The 23,052-nt window shown below is 60.5% G+C and overlaps 3 long non-coding RNA genes across 3 annotated transcripts; all 3 read left to right on the top strand.

Moving 5' to 3' along the window:
- Positions 1-656: 656 nt before the first annotated feature.
- On the top strand, positions 657-4,233 carry LOC129200956 (uncharacterized). The gene is made up of 3 exons (XR_008575176.1): positions 657-945; positions 1,988-2,137; positions 3,537-4,233. It is a non-coding gene; the product is annotated as an uncharacterized LOC129200956 (long non-coding RNA).
- Positions 4,234-7,065: 2,832 nt separating this feature from the next.
- Positions 7,066-13,153, top strand: LOC129200955 (uncharacterized). Its single transcript, XR_008575175.1, has 5 exons — positions 7,066-7,913; positions 8,097-8,206; positions 9,728-9,896; positions 10,939-11,088; positions 12,485-13,153. It is a non-coding gene; the product is annotated as an uncharacterized LOC129200955 (long non-coding RNA).
- A 2,882-nt stretch (positions 13,154-16,035) lies between these two features.
- On the top strand, positions 16,036-22,119 carry LOC129200954 (uncharacterized). Its single transcript, XR_008575174.1, has 5 exons — positions 16,036-16,883; positions 17,067-17,176; positions 18,698-18,866; positions 19,909-20,058; positions 21,456-22,119. It is a non-coding gene; the product is annotated as an uncharacterized LOC129200954 (long non-coding RNA).
- The last annotated feature ends 933 nt before the right edge of the window (positions 22,120-23,052 follow it).

The raw sequence follows: 23,052 nt of genomic DNA, 5'->3' as shown, positions 1-23,052 counted from the left end.
GCTCCCTCTCTCGAATCTTCAATTCCTCCCTGTCGCTGCAGAAGCCTGTCGGGACTTTTTCCCCTGCCCGGCTTGCCTCTCCCTGTCTCGCGATTCCTCCCTCTCTGCCCTCTTAGCCGCGACCGTTTTTATATTCTCCGTCTCTCCCTCGGTCCGCCTCGAGATCCCGATTGTTTTTTAAAGCGACCGAATCGTCGAGGTTGGCAGAGACCTTTACGATTATCGGGTGGAACCGCGAACCTGGCGCCGGCAAGTCCCCCTCTGCCCCGCAGCCCGTCCCTTCCCTTCCGACGGCCTCTTTCTCCACCTCTCTCTGTCCGGCTCCCGGCCCCTCTTTTCCACTTCTGCCCTCTGTACCCTGTGGCTTTCCCCCTCTTCTTTCTCTCTCTGTCTCTGTTTGAGGAGGAGCAGCTGCCGCCCCAGCGTTCGCACCCCGTTCACGGTGTCGCGCGCACGCTTCTTCTCGGGCGGGCTTCCTCCTCCTCCTCCGGGCTCGACCCGAGGCTTCCGGCAGCAGTCTCCGGGTGTCGGATTTTGTAAAATAATTAACGTAACTGAAAGGTGCAGCAGCGGGATCGGCCCGGGCGGGGCGCCTCCAAAGAGAGGGACCCCGAACAAAGAAATCCCGGGGCCGTTCCACGCTTGGGTCCCGGACACCCGCCCCTCGCGCGCTGTCCGCGCGTCCCTTAGTCCCGCGGTGACTTTTGGTCTGGGGTCTTCTACCGTCGTCTCGGATTCTTCTTCTGTATAGCTGTGGGCGGTGCGTTATTCCACAGGTGCTGCTGCGCCGATGCTCCGTACGTTCGCAGTAACGGGTAGAGCGGAAGGCTCCGTGGCCAGGGAAGAGCGGCACGGACACGTTCCTGCTCGCTCCGTTGCACCGGAATTTCAACGGCTGGGTTCGGCCGCTAAATTGATGGCGCTACCGGAAGAAATTTCAGAAAAGTGAGTACTGTGCTTGTCTTTAATCTTTTAAAGTAATTTTTCTACGGGCGCCTGGTCCATGGCTTAGATATTTGGTTTGCGGCGAAACAGACCCGGAACGTGGCTCCAAGTAGCGTTCCGATTCGCTGAAATTCCCCGTAGTCAGAGAGCAAGAATGGTGAATGTTGCTTGGCGGTTTGAAATCTCAGGCTTTCTCTGAAAGCTGACCTGCCAGAATGAGCCGAAAGCAGGCCGAACGCCAATAGGGATGCCGCAGAAAAGGTCCTCTTCTTGACAGGAGAAGAGCTTGGCGAAACGTCAGCGCCGTTTCCCGTAGGGCCTCCGACGTACCGGTTCGGCAAGCGTGGGCTTTGTGCGATTCCCTCGGGGACGATGGCGAACAAACGTTGTACGGCAGAGAGCATCTTAGCTTACTTTCCATCTCCTGCTCGGTTACTTGCAGAATATTTAATTTGGCGTCGCACGGACCCAGAGGGACGGGTCCCCAACTCATGCTGGTAGGGCAACCCCAGTACCAGCCGGTAAAATCGGAAAAGAGTACGACGTTTTGAAACGTTTGCCTTGCGAGGAGAAGGGCCGTCTCTCGTTAGGCAACTGAATTCTGCGACCGATTTCCACGCCTCACGCGCGTGCGTGCGCGCACACGCGCCCCCCCCACCCCCCCCCCAACAGGCAGGCTTTGAAGGAGGCAGTCCCTAAGGCAACGCGATCTAAAACGTGGAAGTTTTTTTTTCTATTTTTAATAGTTTCTTACGGATAGGAGGCTCGTGTGAGCGTTTAGCCTGTCCTGTCCTTAATTCTGAACCCACTGGCTGGTGCAGAAGGACGGTCGTGTGACAAAAACAGCATGAAATTTGTCCCTGTGCCGGCTGCGTCCCGTGGTAAAGGAGTACATCTGTTATTCCTGCGTGAAAGATGTTTGATGAGCGTACCGCATCGTCAGAGCTGCTCTTGGTCTGCCTGCAAGCCGTGGGTTATGATTTAGAAATACGTTCGCCTACCGTTCCTTAACTGTGTGGTTTTGGTTTTTATTTTTTCAAAGAAAGGGTGGCTTTTTCGTCGATCTCTTTGTGAGAGTATCAAATCAGGCGGCGGTAAATACGTAGAAGCAACTAGGCGTACTACGGCGTGTACCGGACAGCGTTGGCGTGCCGCTCTGCTAGCAGCGGAGAGCCAGATGAGGATGCCCGTGGTAAGTACTCGTTCTGCCTCCGGCTGAACGGAAAGATTCTCATGTTGAGGGTTCCTGGGCTTGTCTGTGTGATTAGCGTTACTTTTTTTTTTTTTTTTTTTTTTTTAATATGAAACAGGGTCAGATAATTGTTGATGAGTGGGACTTTGCGTACTCCTTTAGGTAGTTTTTCGTACTGAACCTTAGATCGGTTACAAAACTTAATCTTTGTGCAGTTTACACGTTTTGTAGCAACTACAAAGACATTTATCCTGTAGGTAAGCTGAAAATAAAAATGCGGTTTCTCCCCTGATTTTTCTTTCGGAGGAACGCTCGCCCCCAGCGGCTGTTTTTTTTTGCTAGTGTTGTCGGGGGGAAGGAACGGCGGCGCTTGCCTGGTTTCTTCCCCTAGCCAGGGACCTGAAACTTTGTTTTCCTCAGCTGTTTCACTAGAAATTTACAAGTGTCGGTGGTCAACAGTGGCAGAGAATTGGGTGGCGTTTTCAATTTCAAAGGGAAGGAACGTGTTGATGTTAATTCTGTTACCAAAAGCGAAGTACCAGCTGCTTCCTCTTTCTAGATCTTCTCTCCTTTCGCCGTCCTCCCCGAGGGGTAACGTGGCCACGCCGTATACCTTTTCTGCTCTGGTACCGTTCGTTTGATACGCAGGAGCGCTGTGAAATAAATAGAAGGGCTACGGACAGACATCTGCCATCGTTGCGGCTGCCTTAAATCGTGTATTTGTCCCTTCAGCCGGTCATTTCCTTTCCGCTCAGTTGAGTTACGTGCAGCGTTAGGTTCCAGTCGAGAGCGGTGCCGCCGAACAACGCTCTCGGAGCGTGCGCGGAGGAGGGCGACCGAGATGGCGAGAGGTCTCCGAGGCGAGACTTAGGGGGAGCGGCTGAGGTCACTTGGTTTGTTCAGCTTGGAGAAGGGAAGGCCGAGGGGTGACCTCATCGCAGTCTACACCTTCCTCGAGGGGGACGGCGGAGGGGGAGGCGCTGACCTCCGCTCTCTCCGGTGACCGGCACTAGGACCCGAGGAAACGGGACGAAGCTGTGTCAGGGCAAGTTCAGACCGGACGTTGGGAAAAGGCTTTTCACTGAGAGGGCGGTCGGTCAGTCACGGAACAGGCTCCCCAGGGAAGCGGTCGCAGCCACCGAGCCTGTCAGGAGTTCAAGGAGCGTCTGAACGATGCTCTTAGTCGCACGGTTTAGTTTTAGGTAGTCCCGCGTGGAGCGGGGGCTTGGTCTCGGCGATCCGTATGGGTCCCTTCCAACTTGAGATACTCTATGATTCTGTGAAATCTTCTGGGTTAGAAACGACCTTATTGTACTAGAGAATTCGCTGAACGTGGCTTTGTGCAAGGACTGTCGTCTTAGAATATCTTTTTTTTTTTTTTCTTCCCCCCCCCCCCCAGATATGAGAAAAGCTCTGTCCAGAGATATGGAGACGAAATCAGTTGTACCTCACCCTGTGACACCGGAAGACATTGAGTAACTGTAAGCTGTGATGCTCAGTGAAATTACTAAGAGCGTTAAGTTTCCCGTGCCTTTGCTTTCACTCTCCCATTCTCTTGTCTTGCGGCACGTCGCGTTTTTTGAGGCCGTGGAAGCGACACCGGGAGCGATGGGTTGTCAGAACCAGGTCCTCCTGCCTGTCGCTGGTTTTGCTTACCTTCGCCGTCTCTGTGTACCAGCCTGCATCTCTCTCTCTGTTCCTCAATCCCTGTCCTCTCTTCTCTGTTCTGCTTTGTTTCACTGCGTATGTCCCATTCCCTGTCCCACCTTTATCCTTCCTTCCTTCTTCCTCGCCTTTTTCTTTGTCCTTTTGTCCTGCTCCCCGACCCTGTTTCTCGCTCCATCTGACCGTCCTTTTCCTGGCACCTTTGTGTCTCTGCTCCTTGCCCCCGTCTTTCTCTCCCCTCTGCCCAGTCCTCGTCTCCCTCTTTTGTCTCTCTGTCCCTCTGTCCTCCTCCTGCCTCTGCCCCTCTGTCCTGCTCCCTGCCCCTCTTTTTCTCACTCTGCCCCAGCGTCCCGCTCCCCGGTCCTCTTTCCCTCTGTTGCTCTCTCCTTTTATCTCTCCTTCTCCCTGCTCCCCAGCCCGGTTCTCTCACGCTCCCGCTTCCTTTTTCTATTCTCTGTTGCTCTGTCCTGCTCCCCGTGCCGCTGTCCCTCGCCGTACCTCTCGGTCCGGCTCCCTGCCCTTATTCTCTTTTCCTCCCTCGCCGTGGCGCTGCCCGCCCAGGGTCGTTTCTGCCTCTCTGTCCCGCTCCCCGTCCTGGTTTGTCGGTCGCCGTCCCGCTGCCTCTCTTCCTGCCGCTTCTTCCTCCCTCTCTGTCAGGCTCCCTGTCCCCGTCCTTCACTCGCCGTCCCTTTCCTTGCCTCGTGCTTTCTCGCTCGCCGTCGCCGCCCCCCCCATCCAGCTGGCTGCCCCTTTTCTCCTCTCTTCTAGCGTCCTGCAGCTGGCTCCTCGGTTTTGGCGGCAGCCTGCACATAGCAGCCCAGCTCTCCAGCAGCCTGACGGACCGACCGTGTGTCTGTTCCACGCCGGACTGGCGAGCGTGGCTCTGGGTAGGACAGCCGAGGTGCCCCAGGGCCGGGCCCCGAGCCCCGGTGCGGAGTCTCTCCCGGAACCGGCTCTGTGTGTGACTGAATAAACGCTTGCGGTCTCTTTTGCCGTGCCGGCTGCGTTGGCGCTTCCTTTGCGGGGGGGGCGAGGGGCCGTGACGGAGGGCAGGGGAGGAGGTGTGTGGGGGGGTATTAACGTATTCAACAAGGTCACATTGCTCGCATCCTCGGGATCCAAAAGTGATGCTTCTTGGCTCCGCCCCTGACCCATGCCAAACTCCGGCCCCCCCCCCACCCCTGCAAACTCCGGCCCCCCACGCAAACTCCGCCCCTCACGCATGCCAAGCCCCGCCCCTCATGGAAACTCCGCCCCAGCACAAACTCCGCCCTGATGCAAGCCAAGCCCCGCCCCTCAGGCAAACTCCGCCCTGACGCACGCCAAGCCCCCCTCACGCAAACTCCGCCCCCACACAAACTCCGCCCCTGTGCACGCCAAGCCCCGCCCCGATGCAAACTCCGCCCCTCATGCAAACTCCGCCCCCGATGCAAGCCAAGCCCCGCCCCTGACGTAAACTCCGCCCCCGGTGCAAACCCCGCCCCTCACGCAAACCCCGCCCCTCACACAAACTCCGCCCCCGGTGCAAACTCCTCCCCGATGCAAGCCAAGCCCCGCCCCTCACACAAACACTGCCCTGATGCATGCCAAACTCCGCCCCTCACGATACCTCCGCCCCTCACACAAACTCCGCCCCTGACGCATGCCAAGCCCTGCCCCTCACGCAAACTCCGCCCCTCACGCTAACTCCGCCCCTCACGCAAACTCCGCCCCCGATGCACGCCAAGCCCCGCCCCCGACGCAAACTCCGCCCCTCACGCAAACTCCGCCCCCGACGCACGCCAAGCCCCGCCCCTCACGCAAACTCCGCCCCCGACGCACGCCAAGCCCCGCCCCTCACGCAAACTCCGCCCCCGATGCACGCCAAGCCCCGCCCCTCACGCAAACTCCGCCCCTCACACAAACTCCGCCCCCGACGCACGCCAAGCCCCGCCCCTGACGCAAACTCCGCCCCGATGCAAGCCAAGCCCCGCCCCCGACGCAAACCCCGCCCCTCACGCAAACTCCGCCCCCGACGCACGCCAAGCCCCGCCCCTCACGCAAACTCCGCCCCCGAGGCATGCCAAGCCCCGCCCCTCACGCAAACTCCGCCCCTCACGCAAACTCCGCCCCCGACGCAAGCCAAGCCCCGCCCCTGATGCAAACTCCGCCCCCGGCGCAAACTCCGCCCCGATGCAAGCCAAGCCCCGCCCCCGACGCAAACTCCGGCCCTCACGCCAAGCCCCGCCCCTCACGCAAACTCCGCCCCGATGCATGCCAAACTCCGCCCCTCACGATAACTCCGCCCCTCACGCAAACTCCGCCCCCGACGCACGCCAAGCCCCGCCCCTCACGCACACTCCGCCCCCGACGCTAACTCCGCCCCTCACGCAAACTCCGCCCCCGACGCACGCCAAGCCCCGCCCCCCACGCAAACTCCGCCCCCGACGCAAACTCCGCCCGCGACGCACGCCAAGCCCCGCCCCTCACGCAAACTCCGCCCCCGACGCACGCCAAGCCCCGCCCCTCACGCAAACTCCGCCCCCGACGCACGCCAAGCCCCGCCCCTCACGCAAACTCCGCCCCTCACGCAAACTCCGCCCCGCGACGCACGCCAAGCCCCGCCCCTCACGCAAACTCCGCCCCCGACGCACGCCAAGCCCCGCCCCTCACGCATCGCACAGCGCATGCTCGCTCGGTGCTGCCGCCCAGCGACCCAATTTCGGTACTGCAGCGGCTGCGCCGCGCATGCGCAGTGCAGCGCCACGCCCCCTCCCCGGAACCGGCTGCCGGCAGCCGGTGTGCAGGGGCTGCTGTGAGCCGAGGGAGGAGCGGAGGCGTTGCCGGGCTGCGGCTGCACGGAGGGAGAAGGTGAGCGGGGCAGCGGGACGGACCGGCGGGTCCCGGGGAAAGCCCCGAGGAGGGCGGCGGCAGCGGTGCCGCCTCCGAGGAGAGGCGGGGGGGCGGGGGGGCGGCGGGGTCCGTGCCACAGAGGGGAGGGGGGCTGCCCGGAGCCGTGCGGCGGGTGGGGGGGGTGCGCGCCGTGTCGGAACCGGGCGGGGAGACCATCCGGAGCCGCGCGGCGGGGGCTGCCCGGAGCCGGCGGGCGTCCGCGCCTTTCGGAGGTGGCTGAGGGGAGGCGGGGGGGGGGGGGCGCCAGCCCGGAGCCGCGCTGCGGAGCTCGGGGCTGCCGTCGCGGCTCGGCGGGGCTTTCGGGTGAGTCGGCTTTGGGGTGAGGGCACGGGACGGTGTCCCCGCAGGGTCAGGAAGCGTGGAAGGCTGCCTCCCGCGGCACGCCGGGAGTTGCAGTCTTGGGGCACGCGGCTGCTGGTCGGCCATATTGGCTCCCCGGAGCACGCCGGGAAGTGTAGTCTTACGGCACTCTAATGGCTGCCACGCGGCGCTTGCCAGTGCGTGCCGGGAGGCGTCGTTTTCGCGGACGTGGCTGCCGGACAGCCCGACTTGCTCTCGCAGGAGCGCGAGGTTGGGGTTTTTTTGCCGGTTTCGAGTGGTTTTCTGCAGGCTTCCAGCCGCTCCCGAGCAGCGGTGCGGCCGTGCTACGAGAGCGCGCGCGCGCGCGGTGAGGCGTTGCCCGGTGTCCCGAGACGAGCGCTACCGGTCGGACTCTCCGGAAGCCTGTCCGGCAGCCCCAGGCCGCCCCCGAGCCCTGGCGTGAAGGCGGCAAGCTGGCCCTCGCCTGTGCCGCTTTCTTCCTGAACAGGGGTGCTGGCGGCGGCGGCAGCGGCAGCAGCAGCGCGGGGAAAGAGCGGCGTCTCCGGAAGCCCCTGCAGAAGGAGGAGGGTCTCCGGCCAGGGCCGACCTCCGGTAGTAACGGCCACTGCTTTTTCTTTCCCTCTCCCAGGCCGCGCTGAGGACGTGGTTGCCCGTCCCTCCCTTGGGGATGCCGTCGACTGCACCCGCCTCGCCTGTGCCTGGCCTGGCTCGCCTCGTGGCGTGGGGGCGAAAAGGGACAGGCGGCGGAGCGCTTACCGGCCGTGGACAGGAGCTGCCCTAAGGGAAGCTGGAATGGCCAGAGAAAGGTGAAGAAGAAGAAGAAGAAGAAGAAGAGATGGAAGGCTCTCCGGCCGGCAGCTGCCTCCCGCTGCAGGCAAGAGAGCGCCTGCCTCGCCGGGTGAGGAAAGATCCCTCGTTGCGCTCCGCGGCAGGTCAGGCTGCCGACGGGCACCGCAGGGTCGCCACGCGTAATCCAAAGCACGGTGCGGCCGCGTACCGAGGGAGGCAGGGAGGGAGGCAGGCTACTCATCTAGGCAGACTCGTCTCCTCGGAGCTGTAAGACACCCGTGTATTCTCTTAGGCGGAGGACAGCCGAGCGACCGGAGTGACAGCAAAGGAAAGGCGGAGAGCGGGAGAAAGAAGCGTCTGCGCTGGCAAGCTCTCCCGGCAGCGCCGAGAGCCAGAGCTGCGGTGAGTCCTGGGCCCGCGGGGCCCCATCGCCTCTCCTCTGCGTCGCGGGCCCTCCTCTGCCCCCCTCGCTTTCCCACCCCGCTGTGGGGTTTTTTGGTTTGCTTTCTGCTCCCCGCTATGTTCTTTTTCCATCTCGCTCTGACGGGCTGCCTGTCCCCACCTTTTTTAGGTCCTCGCTCTCTCTGCCCCGTAGCCCGTGGCTATTGTTTCCTTCTCTCTCTCCCTGTCTCTCTGTCCGGCCCCCAGCCACTGTTTCTGCATTCCTCCCCCTCGGTCCTGTAGCCCGTCGGTATTTCGGCTCTCTCTGTGCGGCTCCTCGTTCCTGTTGTTCGAGGTCTTCCTTCTCGGCTCCGTAGCGAGTCGTCGTGAGTCTCTCTCTTTCTCCGTCCCTCTTGAGCCTCTTCCCTGCCCCTCGTTTTGAAGGCCCGCCTCTCTGTCCCGGCACCCGTCGCTATGGTTCCTTTTTTCGGTCTGGCTCCGTCTCGCTCCCCGTCCCTGTTTTTCTAAAGTCTCCCCTCTCTGCCTCCTAGCCCGTCGGTACCTTTTGCTTTCCCCGTCGCGGTTCGTCTGGCTCCCTGTCCCTCTTTCTTCCTTCCTTCCTTCCTCCCTGTCTGCCCCGCAGCCCGTCCCTTCGTTCCTTTCTCCTTCCCTCTCTGTCCCTCTCCCGGTCCCCGGCATTAAACTCTGCTTCTCTGCCCGGTAGCTCGCCACCGTCTTACCTTTCCCCGTCTCTCTCTCTGTCCAGCTCCCTCTCTCGAATCTTCAATTCCTCCCTGTCGCTGCAGAAGCCTGTCGGGACTTTTTCCCCTGCCCGGCTTGCCTCTCCCTGTCTCGCGATTCCTCCCTCTCCTGCCCTCTTAGCCGCGACCGTTTTTATATTCTCCGTCTCTCCCTCGGTCCGCCTCGAGATCCCGATTGTTTTTTAAAGCGACCGAATCGTCGAGGTTGGCAGAGACCTTTACGATTATCGGGTGGAACCGCGAACCTGGCGCCGGCAAGTCCCCCTCTGCCCCGCAGCCCGTCCCTTCCCTTCCGACGGCCTCTTTCTCCACCTCTCTCTGTCCGGCTCCCGGCCCCTCTTTTCCACTTCTGCCCTCTGTACCCTGTGGCTTTCCCCCTCTTCTTTCTCTCTCTGTCTCTGTTTGAGGAGGAGCAGCTGCCGCCCCAGCGTTCGCACCCCGTTCACGGTGTCGCGCGCACGCTTCTTCTCGGGCGCGCTTCCTCCTCCTCCTCCGGGCTCGACCCGAGGCTTCCGGCAGCAGTCTCCGGGTGTCGGATTTTGTAAAATAATTAACGTAACTGAAAGGTGCAGCAGCGGGATCGGCCCGGGCGGGGCGCCTCCAAAGAGAGGGACCCCGAACAAAGAAATCCCGGGGCCGTTCCACGCTTGGGTCCCGGACACCCGCCCCTCGCGCGCTGTCCGCGCGTCCCTTAGTCCCGCGGTGACTTTTGGTCTGGGGTCTTCTACCGTCGTCTCGGATTCTTCTTCTGTATAGCTGTGGGCGGTGCGTTATTCCACAGGTGCTGCTGCGCCGATGCTCCGTACGTTCGCAGTAACGGGTAGAGCGGAAGGCTCCGTGGCCAGGGAAGAGCGGCACGGACACGTTCCTGCTCGCTCCGTTGCACCGGAATTTCAACGGCTGGGTTCGGCCGCTAAATTGATGGCGCTACCGGAAGAAATTTCAGAAAAGTGAGTACTGTGCTTGTCTTTAATCTTTTAAAGTAATTTTTCTACGGGCGCCCGGTCCATGGCTTAGATATTTGGTTTGCGGCGAAACAGACCCGGAACGTGGCTCCAAGTAGCGTTCCGATTCGCTGAAATTCCCCGTAGTCAGAGAGCAAGAATGGTGAATGTTGCTTGGCGGTTTGAAATCTCAGGCTTTCTCTGAAAGCTGACCTGCCAGAATGAGCCGAAAGCAGGCCGAACGCCAATAGGGATGCCGCAGAAAAGGTCCTCTTCTTGACAGGAGAAGAGCTTGGCGAAACGTCAGCGCCGTTTCCCGTAGGGCCTCCGACGTACCGGTTCGGCAAGCGTGGGCTTTGTGCGATTCCCTCGGGGACGATGGCGAACAAACGTTGTACGGCAGAGAGCATCTTAGCTTACTTTCCATCTCCTGCTCGGTTACTTGCAGAATATTTAATTTGGCGTCGCACGGACCCAGAGGGACGGGTCCCCAACTCATGCTGGTAGGGCAACCCCAGTACCAGCCGGTAAAATCGGAAAAGAGTACGACGTTTTGAAACGTTTGCCTTGCGAGGAGAAGGGCCGTCTCTCGTTAGGCAACTGAATTCTGCGACCGATTTCCACGCCTCACGCGCGTGCGTGCGCGCACACGCGCCCCCCCACCCCCCCCCCCAACAGGCAGGCTTTGAAGGAGGCAGTCCCTAAGGCAACGCGATCTAAAACGTGGAAGTTTTTTTTTCTATTTTTAATAGTTTCTTACGGATAGGAGGCTCGTGTGAGCGTTTAGCCTGTCCTGTCCTTAATTCTGAACCCACTGGCTGGTGCAGAAGGACGGTCGTGTGACAAAAACAGCATGAAATTTGTCCCTGTGCCGGCTGCGTCCCGTGGTAAAGGAGTACATCTGTTATTCCTGCGTGAAAGATGTTTGATGAGCGTACCGCATCGTCAGAGCTGCTCTTGGTCTGCCTGCAAGCCGTGGGTTATGATTTAGAAATACGTTCGCCTACCGTTCCTTAACTGTGTGGTTTTGGTTTTTATTTTTTCAAAGAAAGGGTGGCTTTTTCGTCGATCTCTTTGTGAGAGTATCAAATCAGGCGGCGGTAAATACGTAGAAGCAACTAGGCGTACTACGGCGTGTACCGGACAGCGTTGGCGTGCCGCTCTGCTAGCAGCGGAGAGCCAGATGAGGATGCCCGTGGTAAGTACTCGTTCTGCCTCCGGCTGAACGGAAAGATTCTCATGTTGAGGGTTCCTGGGCTTGTCTGTGTGATTAGCGTTACTTTTTTTTTTTTTTTTTTTTTTTTAATATGAAACAGGGTCAGATAATTGTTGATGAGTGGGACTTTGCGTACTCCTTTAGGTAGTTTTTCGTACTGAACCTTAGATCGGTTACAAAACTTAATCTTTGTGCAGTTTACACGTTTTGTAGCAACTACAAAGACATTTATCCTGTAGGTAAGCTGAAAATAAAAATGCGGTTTCTCCCCTGATTTTTCTTTCGGAGGAACGCTCGCCCCCAGCGGCTGTTTTTTTTTGCTAGTGTTGTCGGGGGGAAGGAACGGCGGCGCTTGCCTGGTTTCTTCCCCTAGCCAGGGACCTGAAACTTTGTTTTCCTCAGCTGTTTCACTAGAAATTTACAAGTGTCGGTGGTCAACAGTGGCAGAGAATTGGGTGGCGTTTTCAATTTCAAAGGGAAGGAACGTGTTGATGTTAATTCTGTTACCAAAAGCGAAGTACCAGCTGCTTCCTCTTTCTAGATCTTCTCTCCTTTCGCCGTCCTCCCCGAGGGGTAACGTGGCCACGCCGTATACCTTTTCTGCTCTGGTACCGTTCGTTTGATACGCAGGAGCGCTGTGAAATAAATAGAAGGGCTACGGACAGACATCTGCCATCGTTGCGGCTGCCTTAAATCGTGTATTTGTCCCTTCAGCCGGTCATTTCCTTTCCGCTCAGTTGAGTTACGTGCAGCGTTAGGTTCCAGTCGAGAGCGGTGCCGCCGAACAACGCTCTCGGAGCGTGCGCGGAGGAGGGCGACCGAGATGGCGAGAGGTCTCCGAGGCGAGACTTAGGGGGAGCGGCTGAGGTCACTTGGTTTGTTCAGCTTGGAGAAGGGAAGGCCGAGGGGTGACCTCATCGCAGTCTACACCTTCCTCGAGGGGGACGGCGGAGGGGGAGGCGCTGACCTCCGCTCTCTCCGGTGACCGGCACTAGGACCCGAGGAAACGGGACGAAGCTGTGTCAGGGCAAGTTCAGACCGGACGTTGGGAAAAGGCTTTTCACTGAGAGGGCGGTCGGTCAGTCACGGAACAGGCTCCCCAGGGAAGCGGTCGCAGCCACCGAGCCTGTCAGGAGTTCAAGGAGCGTCTGAACGATGCTCTTAGTCGCACGGTTTAGTTTTAGGTAGTCCCGCGTGGAGCGGGGGCTTGGTCTCGGCGATCCGTATGGGTCCCTTCCAACTTGAGATACTCTATGATTCTGTGAAATCTTCTGGGTTAGAAACGACCTTATTGTACTAGAGAATTCGCTGAACGTGGCTTTGTGCAAGGACTGTCGTCTTAGAATATCTTTTTTTTTTTTCTTCCCCCCCCCCACAGATATGAGAAAAGCTCTGTCCAGAGATATGGAGACGAAATCAGTTGTACCTCACCCTGTGACACCGGAAGACATTGAGTAACTGTAAGCTGTGATGCTCAGTGAAATTACTAAGAGCGTTAAGTTTCCCGTGCCTTTGCTTTCACTCTCCCATTCTCTTGTCTTGCGGCACGTCGCGTTTTTTGAGGCCGTGGAAGCGACACCGGGAGCGATGGGTTGTCAGAACCAGGTCCTCCTGCCTGTCGCTGGTTTTGCTTACCTTCGCCGTCTCTGTGTACCAGCCTGCATCTCTCTCTCTGTTCCTCAATCCCTGTCCTCTCTTCTCTGTTCTGCTTTGTTTCACTGCGTATGTCCCATTCCCTGTCCCACCTTTATCCTTCCTTCCTTCTTCCTCGCCTTTTTCTTTGTCCTTTTGTCCTGCTCCCCGACCCTGTTTCTCGCTCCATCTGACCGTCCTTTTCCTGGCACCTTTGTGTCTCTGCTCCTTGCCCCCGTCTTTCTCTCCCCTCTGCCCAGTCCTCGTCTCCCTCTTTTGTCTCTCTGTCCCTCTGTCCTCCTCCTGCCTCTGCCCCTCTGTCCTGCTCCCTGCCCCTCTTTTTCTCACTCTGCCCCAGCGTCCCGCTCCCCGGTCCTCTTTCCCTCTGTTGCTCTCTCCTTTTATCTCTCCTTCTCCCTGCTCCCCAGCCCGGTTCTCTCACGCTCCCGCTTCCTTTTTCTATTCTCTGTTGCTCTGTCCTGCTCCCCGTGCCGCTGTCCCTCGCCGTACCTCTCGGTCCGGCTCCCTGCCCTTATTCTCTTTTCCTCCCTCGCCGTGGCGCTGCCCGCCCAGGGTCGTTTCTGCCTCTCTGTCCCGCTCCCCGTCCTGGTTTGTCGGTCGCCGTCCCGCTGCCTCTCTTCCTGCCGCTTCTTCCTCCCTCTCTGTCAGGCTCCCTGTCCCCGTCCTTCACTCGCCGTCCCTTTCCTTGCCTCGTGCTTTCTCGCTCGCCGTCGCCGCCCCCCCCATCCAGCTGGCTGCCCCTTTTCTCCTCTCTTCTAGCGTCCTGCAGCTGGCTCCTCGGTTTTGGCGGCAGCCTGCACATAGCAGCCCAGCTCTCCAGCAGCCTGACGGACCGACCGTGTGTCTGTTCCACGCCGGACTGGCGAGCGTGGCTCTGGGTAGGACAGCCGAGGTGCCCCAGGGCCGGGCCCCGAGCCCCGGTGCGGAGTCTCTCCCGGAACCGGCTCTGTGTGTGACTGAATAAACGCTTGCGGTCTCTTTTGCCGTGCCGGCTGCGTTGGCGCTTCCTTTGCGGGGGGGGCGAGGGGCCGTGACGGAGGGCAGGGGAGGAGGTGTGTGGGGGGGTATTAACGTATTCAACAAGGTCACATTGCTCGCATCCTCGGGATCCAAAAGTGATGCTTCTTGGCTCCGCCCCTGACCCATGCCAAACTCCGGCCCCCCCCCCACCCCTGCAAACTCCGGCCCCCCACGCAAACTCCGCCCCTCACGCATGCCAAGCCCCGCCCCTCATGGAAACTCCGCCCCAGCACAAACTCCGCCCTGATGCAAGCCAAGCCCCGCCCCTCAGGCAAACTCCGCCCTGACGCACGCCAAGCCCCCCTCACGCAAACTCCGCCCCCACACAAACTCCGCCCCTGTGCACGCCAAGCCCCGCCCCGATGCAAACTCCGCCCCTCATGCAAACTCCGCCCCCGATGCAAGCCAAGCCCCGCCCCTGACGTAAACTCCGACCCCGGTGCAAACCCCGCCCCTCACGCAAACCCCGCCCCTCACACAAACTCCGCCCCCGGTGCAAACTCCTCCCCGATGCAAGCCAAGCCCCGCCCCTCACACAAACACTGCCCTGATGCATGCCAAACTCCGCCCCTCACGATACCTCCGCCCCTCACACAAACTCCGCCCCTGACGCATGCCAAGCCCTGCCCCTCACGCAAACTCCGCCCCTCATGCTAACTCCGCCCCTCACGCAAACTCCGCCCCTGACGCACGCCAAGCCCCGCCCCCGACGCAAACTCCGCCCCTCACGCAAACTCCGCCCCCGACGCACGCCAAGCCCCGCCCCTCACGCAAACTCCGCCCCTCACACAAACTCCGCCCCCGATGCACGCCAAGCCCCGCCCCTCACGCAAACTCCGCCCCTCACACAAACTCCGCCCCCGACGCACGCCAAGCCCCGCCCCTGACGTAAACTCCGCCCCGATGCAAGCCAAGCCCCGCCCCCGATGCAAACTCCGCCCCTCACGCAAACTCCGCCCCCGACGCACGCCAAGCCCCGCCCCTCACGGAAACTCCGCCCCCGACGCACGCCAAGCCCCGCCCCTTACGCAAACTCCGCCCCTCACGCAAACTCCGCCCCCGACGCACGCCAAGCCCCGCCCCCGACGCAAACTCCGCCCCTCACGCAAACTCCGCCCCCGACGCAAGCCAAGCCCCGCCCCTGACGTAAACTCCGCCCCCGGCGCAAACTCCGCCCCGATGCAAGCCAAGCCCCGCCCCCGACGCAAACTCCGGCCCTCACGCACACCCCGCCCCTCACGCAAACTCCGCCCCCGATGCATGCCAAACTCCGCCCCTCACGATAACTCCGCCCCTCACGCAAACTCCGCCCCCGACGCACGCCAAGCCCCGCCCCTCACGCACACTCCGCCCCCGACGCTAACTCCGCCCCTCACGCAAACTCCGCCCCCGACGCACGCCAAGCCCCGCCCCCGACGCAAACTCCGCCCCTCACGCAAACTCCGCCCGCGACGCAAACCCCGCCCCTCACGCAAACTCCGCCCCCGACGCAAACTCCGCCCCTCACGCAAACTCCGCCCCCGACGCACGCCAAGCCCCGCCCCTCACGCAAACTCCGCCCCTCACGCAAACTCCGCCCGCGACGCACGCCAAGCCCCGCCCCTCACGCAAACTCCGCCCCCGACGCACGCCAAGCCCCGCCCCTCACGCATCGCACAGCGCATGCTCGCTCGGTGCTGCCGCCTAGGGACCCAATTTCGGTACTGCAGCGGCAGCGCCGCGCATGCGCAGTGCAGCGCCACGCCCCCTCCCCGGAACCGGCTGCCGGCAGCCGGTGTGCAGGGGCTGCTGTGAGCCGAGGGAGGAGCGGAGGCGTTGCCGGGCTGCGGCTGCACGGAGGGAGAAGGTGAGCGGGGCAGCGGGACGGACCGGCGGGTCCCGGGGAAAGCCCCGAGGAGGGCGGCGGCAGCGGTGCCGCCTCCGAGGAGAGGCGGGGGGGCGGGGGGGCGGCGGGGTCCGTGCCACAGAGGGGAGGGGGGCTGCCCGGAGCCGTGCGGCGGGTGGGGGGGGTGCGCGCCGTGTCGGAACCGGGCGGGGAGACCATCCGGAGCCGCGCGGCGGGGGCTGCCCGGAGCCGGCGGGCGTCCGCGCCTTTCGGAGGTGGCTGAGGGGAGGCGGGGGGGGGGCGCCAGCCCGGAGCCGCGCTGCGGAGCTCGGGGCTGCCGTCGCGGCTCGGCGGGGCTTTCGGGTGAGTCGGCTTTGGGGTGAGGGCACGGGACGGTGTCCCCGCAGGGTCAGGAAGCGTGGAAGGCTGCCTCCCGCGGCACGCCGGGAGTTGCAGTCTTGGGGCACGCGGCTGCTGGTCGGCCATATTGGCTCCCCGGAGCACGCCGGGAAGTGTAGTCTTACGGCACTCTAATGGCTGCCACGCGGCGCTTGCCAGTGCGTGCCGGGAGGCGTCGTTTTCGCGGACGTGGCTGCCGGACAGCCCGACTTGCTCTCGCAGGAGCGCGAGGTTGGGGTTTTTTTGCCGGTTTCGAGTGGTTTTCTGCAGGCTTCCAGCCGCTCCCGAGCAGCGGTGCGGCCGTGCTACGAGAGCGCGCGCGCGCGCGGTGAGGCGTTGCCCGGTGTCCCGAGACGAGCGCTACCGGTCGGACTCTCCGGAAGCCTGTCCGGCAGCCCCAGGCCGCCCCCGAGCCCTGGCGTGAAGGCGGCAAGCTGGCCCTCGCCTGTGCCGCTTTCTTCCTGAACAGGGGTGCTGGCGGCGGCGGCAGCGGCAGCAGCAGCGCGGGGAAAGAGCGGCGTCTCCGGAAGCCCCTGCAGAAGGAGGAGGGTCTCCGGCCAGGGCCGACCTCCGGTAGTAACGGCCACTGCTTTTTCTTTCCCTCTCCCAGGCCGCGCTGAGGACGTGGTTGCCCGTCCCTCCCTTGGGGATGCCGTCGACTGCACCCGCCTCGCCTGTGCCTGGCCTGGCTCGCCTCGTGGCGTGGGGGCGAAAAGGGACAGGCGGCGGAGCGCTTACCGGCCGTGGACAGGAGCTGCCCTAAGGGAAGCTGGAATGGCCAGAGAAAGGTGAAGAAGAAGAAGAAGAAGAAGAAGAGATGGAAGGCTCTCCGGCCGGCAGCTGCCTCCCGCTGCAGGCAAGAGAGCGCCTGCCTCGCCGGGTGAGGAAAGATCCCTCGTTGCGCTCCGCGGCAGGTCAGGCTGCCGACGGGCACCGCAGGGTCGCCACGCGTAATCCAAAGCACGGTGCGGCCGCGTACCGAGGGAGGCAGGGAGGGAGGCAGGCTACTCATCTAGGCAGACTCGTCTCCTCGGAGCTGTAAGACACCCGTGTATTCTCTTAGGCGGAGGACAGCCGAGCGACCGGAGTGACAGCAAAGGAAAGGCGGAGAGCGGGAGAAAGAAGCGTCTGCGCTGGCAAGCTCTCCCGGCAGCGCCGAGAGCCAGAGCTGCGGTGAGTCCTGGGCCCGCGGGGCCCCATCGCCTCTCCTCTGCGTCGCGGGCCCTCCTCTGCCCCCCTCGCTTTCCCACCCCGCTGTGGGGTTTTTTGGTTTGCTTTCTGCTCCCCGCTATGTTCTTTTTCCATCTCGCTCTGACGGGCTGCCTGTCCCCACCTTTTTTAGGTCCTCGCTCTCTCTGCCCCGTAGCCCGTGGCTATTGTTTCCTTCTCTCTCTCCCTGTCTCTCTGTCCGGCCCCCAGCCACTGTTTCTGCATTCCTCCCCCTCGGTCCTGTAGCCCGTCGGTATTTCGGCTCTCTCTGTGCGGCTCCTCGTTCCTGTTGTTCGAGGTCTTCCTTCTCGGCTCCGTAGCGAGTCGTCGTGAGTCTCTCTCTTTCTCCGTCCCTCTTGAGCCTCTTCCCTGCCCCTCGTTTTGAAGGCCCGCCTCTCTGTCCCGGCACCCGTCGCTATGGTTCCTTTTTTCGGTCTGGCTCCGTCTCGCTCCCCGTCCCTGTTTTTCTAAAGTCTCCCCTCTCTGCCTCCTAGCCCGTCGGTACCTTTTGCTTTCCCCGTCGCGGTTCGTCTGGCTCCCTGTCCCTCTTTCTTCCTTCCTTCCTTCCTCCCTGTCTGCCCCGCAGCCCGTCCCTTCGTTCCTTTCTCCTTCCCTCTCTGTCCCTCTCCCGGTCCCCGGCATTAAACTCTGCTTCTCTGCCCGGTAGCTCGCCACCGTCTTACCTTTCCCCGTCTCTCTCTCTGTCCAGCTCCCTCTCTCGAATCTTCAATTCCTCCCTGTCGCTGCAGAAGCCTGTCGGGACTTTTTCCCCTGCCCGGCTTGCCTCTCCCTGTCTCGCGATTCCTCCCTCTCCTGCCCTCTTAGCCGCGACCGTTTTTATATTCTCCGTCTCTCCCTCGGTCCGCCTCGAGATCCCGATTGTTTTTTAAAGCGACCGAATCGTCGAGGTTGGCAGAGACCTTTACGATTATCGGGTGGAACCGCGAACCTGGCGCCGGCAAGTCCCCCTCTGCCCCGCAGCCCGTCCCTTCCCTTCCGACGGCCTCTTTCTCCACCTCTCTCTGTCCGGCTCCCGGCCCCTCTTTTCCACTTCTGCCCTCTGTACCCTGTGGCTTTCCCCCTCTTCTTTCTCTCTCTGTCTCTGTTTGAGGAGGAGCAGCTGCCGCCCCAGCGTTCGCACCCCGTTCACGGTGTCGCGCGCACGCTTCTTCTCGGGCGCGCTTCCTCCTCCTCCTCCGGGCTCGACCCGAGGCTTCCGGCAGCAGTCTCCGGGTGTCGGATTTTGTAAAATAATTAACGTAACTGAAAGGTGCAGCAGCGGGATCGGCCCGGGCGGGGCGCCTCCAAAGAGAGGGACCCCGAACAAAGAAATCCCGGGGCCGTTCCACGCTTGGGTCCCGGACACCCGCCCCTCGCGCGCTGTCCGCGCGTCCCTTAGTCCCGCGGTGACTTTTGGTCTGGGGTCTTCTACCGTCGTCTCGGATTCTTCTTCTGTATAGCTGTGGGCGGTGCGTTATTCCACAGGTGCTGCTGCGCCGATGCTCCGTACGTTCGCAGTAACGGGTAGAGCGGAAGGCTCCGTGGCCAGGGAAGAGCGGCACGGACACGTTCCTGCTCGCTCCGTTGCACCGGAATTTCAACGGCTGGGTTCGGCCGCTAAATTGATGGCGCTACCGGAAGAAATTTCAGAAAAGTGAGTACTGTGCTTGTCTTTAATCTTTTAAAGTAATTTTTCTACGGGCGCCCGGTCCATGGCTTAGATATTTGGTTTGCGGCGAAACAGACCCGGAACGTGGCTCCAAGTAGCGTTCCGATTCGCTGAAATTCCCCGTAGTCAGAGAGCAAGAATGGTGAATGTTGCTTGGCGGTTTGAAATCTCAGGCTTTCTCTGAAAGCTGACCTGCCAGAATGAGCCGAAAGCAGGCCGAACGCCAATAGGGATGCCGCAGAAAAGGTCCTCTTCTTGACAGGAGAAGAGCTTGGCGAAACGTCAGCGCCGTTTCCCGTAGGGCCTCCGACGTACCGGTTCGGCAAGCGTGGGCTTTGTGCGATTCCCTCGGGGACGATGGCGAACAAACGTTGTACGGCAGAGAGCATCTTAGCTTACTTTCCATCTCCTGCTCGGTTACTTGCAGAATATTTAATTTGGCGTCGCACGGACCCAGAGGGACGGGTCCCCAACTCATGCTGGTAGGGCAACCCCAGTACCAGCCGGTAAAATCGGAAAAGAGTACGACGTTTTGAAACGTTTGCCTTGCGAGGAGAAGGGCCGTCTCTCGTTAGGCAACTGAATTCTGCGACCGATTTCCACGCCTCACGCGCGTGCGTGCGCGCACACGCGCCCCCCCACCCCCCCCCCCAACAGGCAGGCTTTGAAGGAGGCAGTCCCTAAGGCAACGCGATCTAAAACGTGGAAGTTTTTTTTTCTATTTTTAATAGTTTCTTACGGATAGGAGGCTCGTGTGAGCGTTTAGCCTGTCCTGTCCTTAATTCTGAACCCACTGGCTGGTGCAGAAGGACGGTCGTGTGACAAAAACAGCATGAAATTTGTCCCTGTGCCGGCTGCGTCCCGTGGTAAAGGAGTACATCTGTTATTCCTGCGTGAAAGATGTTTGATGAGCGTACCGCATCGTCAGAGCTGCTCTTGGTCTGCCTGCAAGCCGTGGGTTATGATTTAGAAATACGTTCGCCTACCGTTCCTTAACTGTGTGGTTTTGGTTTTTATTTTTTCAAAGAAAGGGTGGCTTTTTCGTCGATCTCTTTGTGAGAGTATCAAATCAGGCGGCGGTAAATACGTAGAAGCAACTAGGCGTACTACGGCGTGTACCGGACAGCGTTGGCGTGCCGCTCTGCTAGCAGCGGAGAGCCAGATGAGGATGCCCGTGGTAAGTACTCGTTCTGCCTCCGGCTGAACGGAAAGATTCTCATGTTGAGGGTTCCTGGGCTTGTCTGTGTGATTAGCGTTACTTTTTTTTTTTTTTTTTTTTTTTTTAATATGAAACAGGGTCAGATAATTGTTGATGAGTGGGACTTTGCGTACTCCTTTAGGTAGTTTTTCGTACTGAACCTTAGATCGGTTACAAAACTTAATCTTTGTGCAGTTTACACGTTTTGTAGCAACTACAAAGACATTTATCCTGTAGGTAAGCTGAAAATAAAAATGCGGTTTCTCCCCTGATTTTTCTTTCGGAGGAACGCTCGCCCCCAGCGGCTGTTTTTTTTTGCTAGTGTTGTCGGGGGGAAGGAACGGCGGCGCTTGCCTGGTTTCTTCCCCTAGCCAGGGACCTGAAACTTTGTTTTCCTCAGCTGTTTCACTAGAAATTTACAAGTGTCGGTGGTCAACAGTGGCAGAGAATTGGGTGGCGTTTTCAATTTCAAAGGGAAGGAACGTGTTGATGTTAATTCTGTTACCAAAAGCGAAGTACCAGCTGCTTCCTCTTTCTAGATCTTCTCTCCTTTCGCCGTCCTCCCCGAGGGGTAACGTGGCCACGCCGTATACCTTTTCTGCTCTGGTACCGTTCGTTTGATACGCAGGAGCGCTGTGAAATAAATAGAAGGGCTACGGACAGACATCTGCCATCGTTGCGGCTGCCTTAAATCGTGTATTTGTCCCTTCAGCCCGTCATTTCCTTTCCGCTCAGTTGAGTTACGTGCAGCGTTAGGTTCCAGTCGAGAGCGGTGCCGCCGAACAACGCTCTCGGAGCGTGCGCGGAGGAGGGCGACCGAGATGGCGAGAGGTCTCCGAGGCGAGACTTAGGGGGAGCGGCTGAGGTCACTTGGTTTGTTCAGCTTGGAGAAGGGAAGGCCGAGGGGTGACCTCATCGCAGTCTACACCTTCCTCGAGGGGGACGGCGGAGGGGGAGGCGCTGACCTCCGCTCTCTCCGGTGACCGGCACTAGGACCCGAGGAAACGGGACGAAGCTGTGTCAGGGCAAGTTCAGACCGGACGTTGGGAAAAGGCTTTTCACTGAGAGGGCGGTCGGTCAGTCACGGAACAGGCTCCCCAGGGAAGCGGTCGCAGCCACCGAGCCTGTCAGGAGTTCAAGGAGCGTCTGAACGATGCTCTTAGTCGCACGGTTTAGTTTTAGGTAGTCCCGCGTGGAGCGGGGGCTTGGTCTCGGCGATCCGTATGGGTCCCTTCCAACTTGAGATACTCTATGATTCTGTGAAATCTTCTGGGTTAGAAACGACCTTATTGTACTAGAGAATTCGCTGAACGTGGCTTTGTGCAAGGACTGTCGTCTTAGAATATCTTTTTTTTTTTTCTTCCCCCCCCCCACAGATATGAGAAAAGCTCTGTCCAGAGATATGGAGACGAAATCAGTTGTACCTCACCCTGTGACACCGGAAGACATTGAGTAACTGTAAGCTGTGATGCTCAGTGAAATTACTAAGAGCGTTAAGTTTCCCGTGCCTTTGCTTTCACTCTCCCATTCTCTTGTCTTGCGGCACGTCGCGTTTTTTGAGGCCGTGGAAGCGACACCGGGAGCGATGGGTTGTCAGAACCAGGTCCTCCTGCCTGTCGCTGGTTTTGCTTACCTTCGCCGTCTCTGTGTACCAGCCTGCATCTCTCTCTCTGTTCCTCAATCCCTGTCCTCTCTTCTCTGTTCTGCTTTGTTTCACTGCGTATGTCCCATTCCCTGTCCCACCTTTATCCTTCCTTCCTTCTTCCTCGCCTTTTTCTTTGTCCTTTTGTCCTGCTCCCCGACCCTGTTTCTCGCTCCATCTGACCGTCCTTTTCCTGGCACCTTTGTGTCTCTGCTCCTTGCCCCCGTCTTTCTCTCCCCTCTGCCCAGTCCTCGTCTCCCTCTTTTGTCTCTCTGTCCCTCTGTCCTCCTCCTGCCTCTGCCCCTCTGTCCTGCTCCCTGCCCCTCTTTTTCTCACTCTGCCCCAGCGTCCCGCTCCCCGGTCCTCTTTCCCTCTGTTGCTCTCTCCTTTTATCTCTCCTTCTCCCTGCTCCCCAGCCCGGTTCTCTCACGCTCCCGCTTCCTTTTTCTATTCTCTGTTGCTCTGTCCTGCTCCCCGTGCCGCTGTCCCTCGCCGTACCTCTCGGTCCGGCTCCCTGCCCTTATTCTCTTTTCCTCCCTCGCCGTGGCGCTGCCCGCCCAGGGTCGTTTCTGCCTCTCTGTCCCGCTCCCCGGCCTGGTTTGTCGGTCGCCGTCCCGCTGCCTCTCTTCCTGCCGCTTCTTCCTCCCTCTCTGTCAGGCTCCCTGTCCCCGTCCTTCACTCGCCGTCCCTTTCCTTGCCTCGTGCTTTCTCGCTCGCCGTCGCCGCCCCCCCCATCCAGCTGGCTGCCCCTTTTCTCCTCTCTTCTAGCGTCCTGCAGCTGGCTCCTCGGTTTTGGCGGCAGCCTGCACATAGCAGCCCAGCTCTCCAGCAGCCTGACGGACCGACCGTGTGTCTGTTCCACGCCGGACTGGCGAGCGTGGCTCTGGGTAGGACAGCCGAGGTGCCCCAGGGCCGGGCCCCGAGCCCCGGTGCGGAGTCTCTCCCGGAACCGGCTCTGTGTGTGACTGAATAAACGCTTGCGGTCTCTTTTGCCGTGCCGGCTGCGTTGGCGCTTCCTTTGCGGGGGGGGCGAGGGGCCGTGACGGAGGGCAGGGGAGGAGGTGTGTGGGGGGGTATTAACGTATTCAACAAGGTCACATTGCTCGCATCCTCGGGATCCAAAAGTGATGCTTCTTGGCTCCGCCCCTGACCCATGCCAAACTCCGGCCCCCCCCCACCCCTGCAAACTCCGGCCCCCCACGCAAACTCCGCCCCTCACGCATGCCAAGCCCCGCCCCTCATGGAAACTCCGCCCCAGCACAAACTCCGCCCTGATGCAAGCCAAGCCCCGCCCCTCAGGCAAACTCCGCCCTGACGCACGCCAAGCCCCC

This window comes from Grus americana, unplaced genomic scaffold (assembly GCF_028858705.1).
Source record: "Grus americana isolate bGruAme1 unplaced genomic scaffold, bGruAme1.mat scaffold_699, whole genome shotgun sequence".
In the NCBI taxonomy this organism is placed as follows: Eukaryota; Metazoa; Chordata; class Aves; order Gruiformes; family Gruidae; genus Grus; species Grus americana.
This window is presented reverse-complemented; position numbering and strand designations above follow the sequence as displayed.